General features: G+C 35.2%; 1 long non-coding RNA gene across 3 annotated transcripts; it reads right to left on the minus strand.

The window, feature by feature from the left end:
* Positions 1-5098: 5098 nt before the first annotated feature.
* Positions 5099-7071, minus strand: LOC128855619 (uncharacterized). 3 transcript variants are annotated; one of them, XR_008453752.1, is made up of 5 exons: positions 6953-7071; positions 6333-6494; positions 6159-6281; positions 5846-6094; positions 5099-5780 (listed from the first exon to the last, which is right to left on the minus strand). It is a non-coding gene; the product is annotated as an uncharacterized LOC128855619 (long non-coding RNA). The 3 variants fall into 3 exon arrangements; XR_008453753.1 differs by having other exon boundaries at positions 5099-6094; positions 6159-6251; XR_008453751.1 differs by having other exon boundaries at positions 5099-6094.
* Between the last annotated feature and the right edge of the window lie 2281 nt (positions 7072-9352).

Below are 9352 nucleotides of genomic sequence, written 5' to 3' on the forward strand. Positions count from 1 at the left end.
CCGGTACTAGGTTTGTCCATCGTTGGAGCTGCTTCATCACTTCACTTTGGTCACGATCGTTTTCGCATGATATTGTCGTATGTAATCCATTTATCATACTCAGTCATCATGCGTTTAAAAAATGGATCAACTTCGTTCCGTTGGCAAAGGCTTCGCCAAAACTCGAACCATCATGTTTTTTGATGTGGCACCCAAACATCGAGCATCTTTTTGAATCCAGCTTTGCGCAAATAGCTCCAAATGGTTTTATGGTCGACCTTTAGCTCCTGGGCGTTGTGACGACTACTAACAGGCCGGTCAACTTCGATTAGTTCTGTGATTTTATCGATATTTTCGAGCAAGTTCGAGTAAACACTTTCTATGGATTTGCCTGGAATAACACAAAATGCCCAACTGCTGGATACACAAATACAATTAAGCAAAATTCAGCAAATTCAAGTAAATGTATAATTAAACTGATGAAAGTGTTCCTTTTGCAGCTCGGATGAAACAAAATGCAGTTACACAAAGGCCAACAAAATGGCGATTGAATGGAAATTTTTGTATGTAATTCTATATTTAAACGAGTGTTCTTTTTCAACTTGTGTGCAAAAGAATACGGCTTTTATGTTTAAAAGTCTATCAATCAAATGATAGTGGAATATTTTGTACTCATTTACCGCCATATCCTGCTGAAGTCAATCCCAGTTACCACTTAAAGGGGAAGCTCGGCCAAGCACCCAGAAAGGGGTGTAAACGCCAATTTATATACATAACTACATCTTGTGGACATTAAGATTACTTCTATTCACTGCCTCTGACAACTTCAAAATGGTCTAAAATTTTCGGCAGTGGAGTATGAATATGCAAATAGAAATAACGGTTATATCATGATGGATTTTGATTTATATATATATATTTTGTCAAACGGATCAATATTAACTGTGCTTTATCATACTTATAGAATATTATGCTGTCCTAATGAAATCTGGAGCATAAACTTCCTTATGCTCCCTTGTAGATCACCAGAGAACTTGTAGGGCTGGCTCTCTTTTTATTTAATATGGATATTTTCAACTGGGTTGCTACTGGGCATGCACCTGTGTATGTGTGCATTATACGAGTACATAAAAAAGTGTCCATGTTGTTGTTATTACCGCGGGTCCACAGAAAATTCACGCACTAACGCCGCTCAGTCCATTTATCTAACACTTGCCACAAAATGTGGCCACTTCGCGCCATTCGAATGTTTTTGTGGAACTTTTTGGCGCCCAGTGGGCCACTGTGTGACTGCGCATATTCTTGTCTGTGCCTGTATGCTCGCCAGCAGCGGAATTCATTTTAGTGCCTGCACTTTGGTTGAGTGACTTTCAAACGATTTACATGCAGCGTTTTGCGGTTTTGCATATTTTCGTCTCGCGCGTGCGAAACTTTCATATAAAAGTTTAATGCAGTTTTTTTTTTGTTTTTGGAGCGTACCAACTGACACTTGGGGTTAATTGATTTTTGTGTGAGAATTTCATTGGAAATCGTGTTGACTGACGGGAAGTCGTTTTAATTTTTTGTATTGGTTTTTTTTTTGGGTTACGAATTACAGGCTGAGTTATTTACTCGTGTAAATATCGATATTCAGACTCCGTGCGGTTGTGTGGCTTTTGCAAGTAGAGAGTTTAAAAAGTTTGCATATATGTACATATGTATGTGTATACGCTGATAGATAGTTTTAATAGATAGAAAGCTAACTGAATGCTTAATGTTTTCAGGGTTTGGAATTCATCAGTGAGTAAGAATCTTTAACACTAATTTGTATTGATTTTTTTTTAATGTTTTATTTTGCATTTTTCTTATGAAAATTAAGTTCATATTACAACAAAAACCAAATAATTTCAAAATTTAAACATTATACAGAGTTAAGGGGTTATACGCAGTTATGACTTTCAAAAAAATCGATTTTTTTTTTGCATTTTTGTAATGTACATACATATATTCAAAAGTATACGCACGAAATTTGAAGTAGATCTAAGCAATACTTTCCGAGTTATACCTAAATATGTAGAGATGCCTCGGCACGTTTTAAGGTAGGTATTGCAACTTTAAACGTGTTTTTTTCAAAACGGCATTTTTCAAGTCGGTGTACACGATATCTCGAAAACGGCTTGTGTGATCGGTCAACCGTTTTAACTCAATCTTTAAAGATACATTTTCTAGTAATGAATCGTTCCTTTTGTAAATCTGATACTTATTTTCCATTTTGTAATCAATTTACGGCCAAATTTTAACGTAAAAATCGAAATCATTTCTTTTAAAAGCTGCCATTTTGTGAAAATTCACTATTTTGATTAGCCGAACGATTAATTACTAGATAATCTAATATATTAACAAAATTTGTTTGGTTTTTTGATTTCAGATAATCCAATCCTGAGTTACGATGTACACCGTAAATCGTCTTTTTTTAAAGGAGTTTCCAGAAATCGCCTGCAGCGCGCTCTATAATCAACATTTTCATAAATAAAAAATTTTGTTACGTTCTTGAAGGATGCTTTTATAACCGCCAAAAATTTTCAAATTAAAATATTCTGAAGTTTCTTCAGGATAAATCCTTGACAACCCGTCTTTTATTTGCTTCATAACTGCGTATAACCCCTTAAAAAAACAAAAAAATATCAAAAATTAAAACTTTGTAATTAGAATTTTTAGAAAAATGTTAAGTAAGCAGTTCTATAGGCCATTGAATTTTGGTGTCAGAAAGTGTGAGTTTCAAGTGGCTTAAGAATCGTCTAGCTGTTAGACAATTGTTCTCCTCCATATAGAAAAAATTTCGTGTACTCAAATAAAGTCATTAAAGTCATTATAAACAACACTAAAAAGGCTTATCCATCAAAATTCTCTGAGCGTCCTTATGGTAGAATATGTAAAACTTTTTAACGGTAATACTAAAAGCGCCCAAAGCCAGATATATAAATAGCAACCCTCGTATGATGCTTATTTTCTGACCAGATTTCGAGCGGAAAAGGGCTGCCGCTCTCAACATAACAAATGATTAAAAACTACTAGCTGGTCCACCCTGTATACATATTTTTATGCTTCTAAAAGTTCCCAAGTCGAAATTTTCTCAAGAACACAAATCCTGCTTATGTTTTGGAGCTCTCGCTTAGTCGACACTGATGTATGTATACACAGCATGAGATTTGAAGAAAAAATTGTATCATCCGAATAGTGAGAAAGATCGCTTTTTGTCAGAAAAAAAATTTAAATTGCCTCAACATCTTTTCAGCTAAACCGTTGCATACCCCATTCCATATGAGAAATGTTGTTTTCTTGTTCATTCAGTCAATGATATTCGATTCTTACATAGAAGCGTGTAACATTTTTCGAAGATAATTTTTATGCATTTGTTATTATTACAATTATTTTTTTACTGGCAAGATTAGCTATAATTATTATTGTTCTTATTAGGCTACTGCGCACTGCGACCAAAATAGATCTGTTGTCCATAGCCTGCTGACTTACCCTGTATATCTGGGGCTTATTGTTCCATAATTTATATGGAGGCGCGTCAGTACCAAGGTGGTGTAGCCGTGCAGGACTACAAAGAATTTGTTCTGAAAATTCAGTCTCCATTTCTCAGAATCGGCAAATGTTTGTTTAAGTGGTATCTCAGCCCACAGTGGCCTCAGAAGTAACTAGTTAGAAGTCTTAAGTCGACTCTGCTGAGTGAAAGTAGCTTATCAGAAATTCCCCTGTCCGGCTTTAGGCATTGTTGTTTCGCTTGTTGCTGAACGATAGAATTCCGCCAGCGTTCAACGAAATTGTTCTCCTCCCACCTCCTGAGAAGTTCGCTGATGCGGCGGCCCTTTTGTAAGTATACAGAAAGGTTCAGCGCCAATTAGGGGTATGTTTGCCCCTGTTTTTAGCTATTTCATTTCTCTCATGTCCTTCGTGGCAGGAACCCAACCTAATAACAATATGTTGAGCTAAAAATAATTTAAAAATAATTAATTAAGAATATAAAAAAATTAAAATTAATTAATTATAAATAATATTAAATAAAAAATATAAAAAAATTAAAAATAAATTAATTAAAAATATAAAAAAATTAAAATAAACTGATTAAAAATATAAAAAAATTAAAAATAAATTACTTAAAAACATAAAAAAAGTAAAAATAAATCAATTAAAAATAAATTAATTAAAAACCTTAAAAAAATTAAAAATAAATTAATAGAAAATATATTAATTAAATATATAATAGGACTATGAATAAGTTCGTGCGGTTTTACAACAGATGGCGTAACTTGATTATTATTCCATCGATCCACATTTCCAAACATTCATTGGAGAGCTACTGTCGTAAGGCACAAACGTCAGTATAAGTTTTTTATTTGAAGCGTAAACAACAATATTTTTACCACACTTGAAAATGTCGAATTTCGTGCCAAATAATGTGTTTTTGCGGGGAATTCTTCTTCATTATTTTAATATGAAGAAAAAAGCAGCCGAAAGTCATCGTATCTTGGTGGAAGTTTATGGTGAGCATGCTCTATCTGAGCGAACGTGCCAGAAGTGGTTTGCACGCTTTAAAAGTGGTGATTTTGGCTTGGAAGACGAAGAACGCGAGGGTGCGCCGCCAAAGTTCATGGATACCGAATTGGAGGAATTGCTCGATCAAGATCCGGCTCAAACGCAAGAAGAGGTTGCAAAAACTTTGGGAGTTGATCAATCAACCATTTCCAAACGTTTAAAAGCCATGGGAATGATCCGAAAGGTAGGCCATTGGGTGCCGTATGAATTGAAGCCAAGAGACGTTGAACGCCGTTTTATGGCATGCGAACAACTGCTTCAACGGCACAAAAGAAAGGGTTTTTTGCATCGAATTGTGACTGGCGATGAAAAGTGGGTCCATTACGACAATCCAAAACGTCGGGCAACGTATGGATACCCTGGCCATGCTTCAACATCGACGTCGGCGCAGAATATTCATGGCCTGAAGGTTATGCTGTGTATCTGGTGGGACCAGCTGGGTGTTGTGTATTATGAGCTACTGAAACCGAATGAAACGATTACGGGGGATGTCTACCGACGACAATTGATGCGTTTGAGCCGAGCACTGCGAGAAAAACGGCCGCAATACGCCGATAGACACGACAAAGTTATTTTGCAACATGACAATGCTCGGCCACATGTTGCACAAGTGGTCAAAACATACTTAGAAACGCTCAAATGGGATGTCCTACCCCACCCGCCGTATAGTCCAGACCTTGCGCCATCCGATTACTATCTCTTCCGATCGATGCAACATGGCCTGGCTGACCAGCACTTCCGTAATTACGATGAAGTCAAAAAATGGATCGATTCGTGGATTGCGGCAAAACCGACCGAATTTTTCACAAAGGGAATCCGTGAATTGCCAGAAAGATGGGAAAAAGTAGTAGTAAGCGATGGACAATATTTTGAATATTAAATTTGTAACCATTTTACGTCAATAAAGTTTCAAATTTCGAAAAAAAAACCGCACGAACTTATTCATAGTCCTATTATAAAAAAATTAGAAATAAATTAATTAAAAATATAAGAAAATTAAAAAAGAATTAATTAAAAACTAAAATAAAAATAAAAAAAATTAACTAAAAAAAATGTTTTTGAATAAATTTTTAAACTTTTTTTTGCCAAGCAAACAAACAAAATGTTTTTGATTCATGAGAATCTTTATTTTGACCTTAACGCACTCCATTGCTTGATTGTTTGTGTGCCATATTGCAGCTGTCTAGGTTACAAGTGTCAATCATGATTGACATACGACGCTGTGAATAACCGAAGGAATGAAAATGACCTCATGGTCTTTTGTGCCCTTCACTCATCACAGTACCTCATCCAAATCCAGTTTTTCTAATAAACCTTTCCTTTCTTCCTCTGCATGCGCCCGAGATGTGTCATCCTTCTTTGCGCTATGGCCTCACCTTCGATAAGAAAGTGTACTGGAGTCTCAGGAGACTGGTCGCTGAAACATAAGAATCAGTGGACCATATCTCAACGCTGTGCAGATGACTAAGCAATCTGTGAGAATGGTCGTGCGCATTCTTAGTTTTTCCTTAAAGACGATTATGAGTTGCTTGAACTAGGATATTGAGTTACTTTGATTAGATTCCCCAGAAAGAACTTAGCCTGGTGTAGCACCATACCTAAGTGGCAGCTCACGTCTCTTAGCTTCACTTCCAAACTGCTCTTTAATGGTGGTTGTCCCATACCAGGGAATGGCTTAGGTATGACCGCATCTGCCGGTAGGGTGATTAATTTTGCGCCACCTTGTATATTAAAGTATGCATAGATGAAAAGAAACAATAAAATCAAATTACCTCCATGCGATTCAAATTTTTCAACCTCCGCTGGATGCCTTTTTTAAAACTGTCGATCTGGCCTTTTTTGCGTTCTGCTCGAGGATCCTTTTTAAAAGGTTCGACGCATAAACCGATAAAAAATTAAATTTTAGGAAGCTACCTGGAAGCTTAAGTCGTTAGCTACAATAGAAATATGTTAAATTCAATTCAGAAATATGTTAAAAAATTAAAGGACCCCGGTGCCCAAAGGAGGGTTCAATTGATTTAATTTTAATGGCTTCTAAATATGCATGCATACACATTCAGTTGCAGTCTTAATCTTTGTTTTCGAATAAAAATTAAATAAAAAAAATCGTAATAAATATTCTACACCTTATTACGACCCATTATTTTAATAAACGGTACCATAATTAAATGAAAACAGCGCTCAAATATTCATTATTTGTAATTATTAATAACCCCAAGTTAAAAATTAAATTAGTCAATTAGTTTTGCCATTTTAAACCTCCAACAAATTGAATTGCATTTATTATTTTTAAATGCAGCGCAACTTTCGAAAAATCCGCCGCTCTCCTTCCAACAGTGCACCAGCTATAAAGGCGTTGCGCTTAAAATCACGTTCACCACTCACTAGTTACCTTGGCACCAGCACCGCGAGCAGTTAGGCCAAAAGTGCACTACAACAACACACTGCCATACAAACTTCTAACTGCAAGTGCTTCACTCACAAATGCGGTGCAAACAAATTTCAACTAAATGCCCATGACTATTTGGTCGATTTAAAACAAATCACCGCAATTTAAATAGCAAATTGCTGTTAACATTGGCACAAGCTACACACATACACACATACATACATACGTATGACATATGCGAGTATGCATGCACATTTTTAGTTCTCGCTTTGGCCTTTACTACATATTTGCAAACTAAACTGTTTTGCAACACTCAAAAATGTTAAATGAAATTTTCATTGCACATGTTGTTGCCTCATTTACACACATAAAAGGCCACTACTGATACAGTTCTTTCAATTGTAGACATTGGCTACTTTTGTTGTTGCCTTAGTTGCCTATCGCTTGACAGTTGTTGCGCCACAACTAATTGCATACAGGCTGGCAGGCTGGCTGGCGGGCCAAAGCCTTGGACAGCCGTCTGAGCGGTCGATATGCAGTCTACAGTCGTTGGCCTCATTTACAACATCAACATCAACATGAAATGTGTATTCCCGCAAACTCACAGCAGCAAACATGCATACAAGTATGTGTGTATGTATGTATGTGAAACACCTTGACAGACTTTGCTATAGTACAGGCTGCTGTTGTTGTTATTGCAAAAGCTTTCTCTTTTCGCACAAACACTTCAATTCTCTTCTCTTGACTTAAGTTGAGTTGACTTGACTTGACATGCAATTATTTTCCTTTAGTTGCGGCATGTGACAGTTGCCACACGTACGCAGACACTCTTCTTTTCGTGTCAAAATCAACAAACAACTTATACTTCTATTAGTCTGCCTACCTGCTACTGCTGCTGCCTGCCTGCCACTTTTACGTAATTAATACCATCTACACTTTGGATTTGAATTTGAATTTGAATTCCCTTGGCAGCTCCCCATCGCCCTACGGTGAAGGTCAGCAAAGCTACGCATTTCACACCCAATAAACAACACTATTGCTCTTCCTGTTGTTGGCACCGTTGTTGTTTGCTAGTCTTGCTATTACACAGCGCCACAATGCTACGCACAAACAAATAAGCAGAGTCCGTCCGCAGGCACATTTCGGTATCCAAATTGCGTAATTACAGCATTAATTGATTACTTTGCTGATAGCGGTTGGAATTGCAGTTGAGGCGACAGAGCTGCAGTGTCGGATATTGACTTGGTGGAATTAATGCACGCAAGTGTCGATATTATCTACTAATGTGTTTGGATGCCCGGTTCGTTAGCAATGTTGTATTTAATTGAATTCGCCTGTGCCTAAAATGAAAATAAATTGAAATAAATTTCGAAAATTAACGAAATTGAATTCGATATGCAATTGAAACGAACTGCTGTGGCAGTGTAGCGGTAGGCAAATCTATTAGCGCCATTTTGCGTTGGGTAGTAGAATATAAAATGATATTTATTTTTGATTTATCTTGATCGATTATGAGTGGAGATTGTGTGACCACAGGGCGTATGAGCGACTTATTTGGGTGGGAGCGAATTGGAGAATGGAGGCAAATGTAGATGTAAGATAAATAACAAATCCACTGAAATGAGATGAAATAAAATAAAGTATAAAATAAATTCGTAAAAAACAAACTAGAAAAAAAAAATTTTTTAAACAAACTTAACCAGCTAGAATAAAATGAAATGAAATAATATAAAATAAAATAAAATAAAATAAAATAAAATAAAATAAAATAAAATAAAATAAATTTAAATAAAATAAAATAAATTTAAATAAAATAAAATAAAATAAAATAAAATAAAATAAAATAAAAAAAAATAAAAAAAAAAAAAAATAAATAAAATAAAAAAAATAAAAAAAAAATAAAATAAAATAAAAAAAAATAAAATAAAAAAAAATAAAAACAAAAACAAAAAAAAAATAAATTAATTAAAAAATAAATAAAAATACATAAAAAAACTAACTTTAAAAATATTATATAAAAAAAAACTTAAAAAATGAAGTATGTTAATATATGAGATATGAATTGGGATTAGATTCTAGTCAAGGGCAGTTAGAACATTATTGTAGTAATCTTAACAATCTTCCCCTGATGGATTCGCCAACCCGCAAGACTCATCCAATTATTAAATTTTAAACGGCTTGCATCGTTTCTCTAGTTTGCCTTTATATCTGTATTATGCACTAATGTTTTTTTGCCCGACCTCATATCTCACATCTTTCATCTGGTTTAGGAAAGGAATAGAGGGCTTAATGTTATGAAGAAACAGGCATTCTCTGTCTCCTTTGCTTTTCTCTAGTATTTCTGCTTAGGGCCCGTATTTTCCTTGAGTTAGTCATATTAAAAACGTACAGTTAAAGTTTATT

The sequence above is a fragment of the Anastrepha ludens genome, chromosome 2 (assembly GCF_028408465.1).
Source record: "Anastrepha ludens isolate Willacy chromosome 2, idAnaLude1.1, whole genome shotgun sequence".
Taxonomy (NCBI): Eukaryota; Metazoa; Arthropoda; class Insecta; order Diptera; family Tephritidae; genus Anastrepha; species Anastrepha ludens.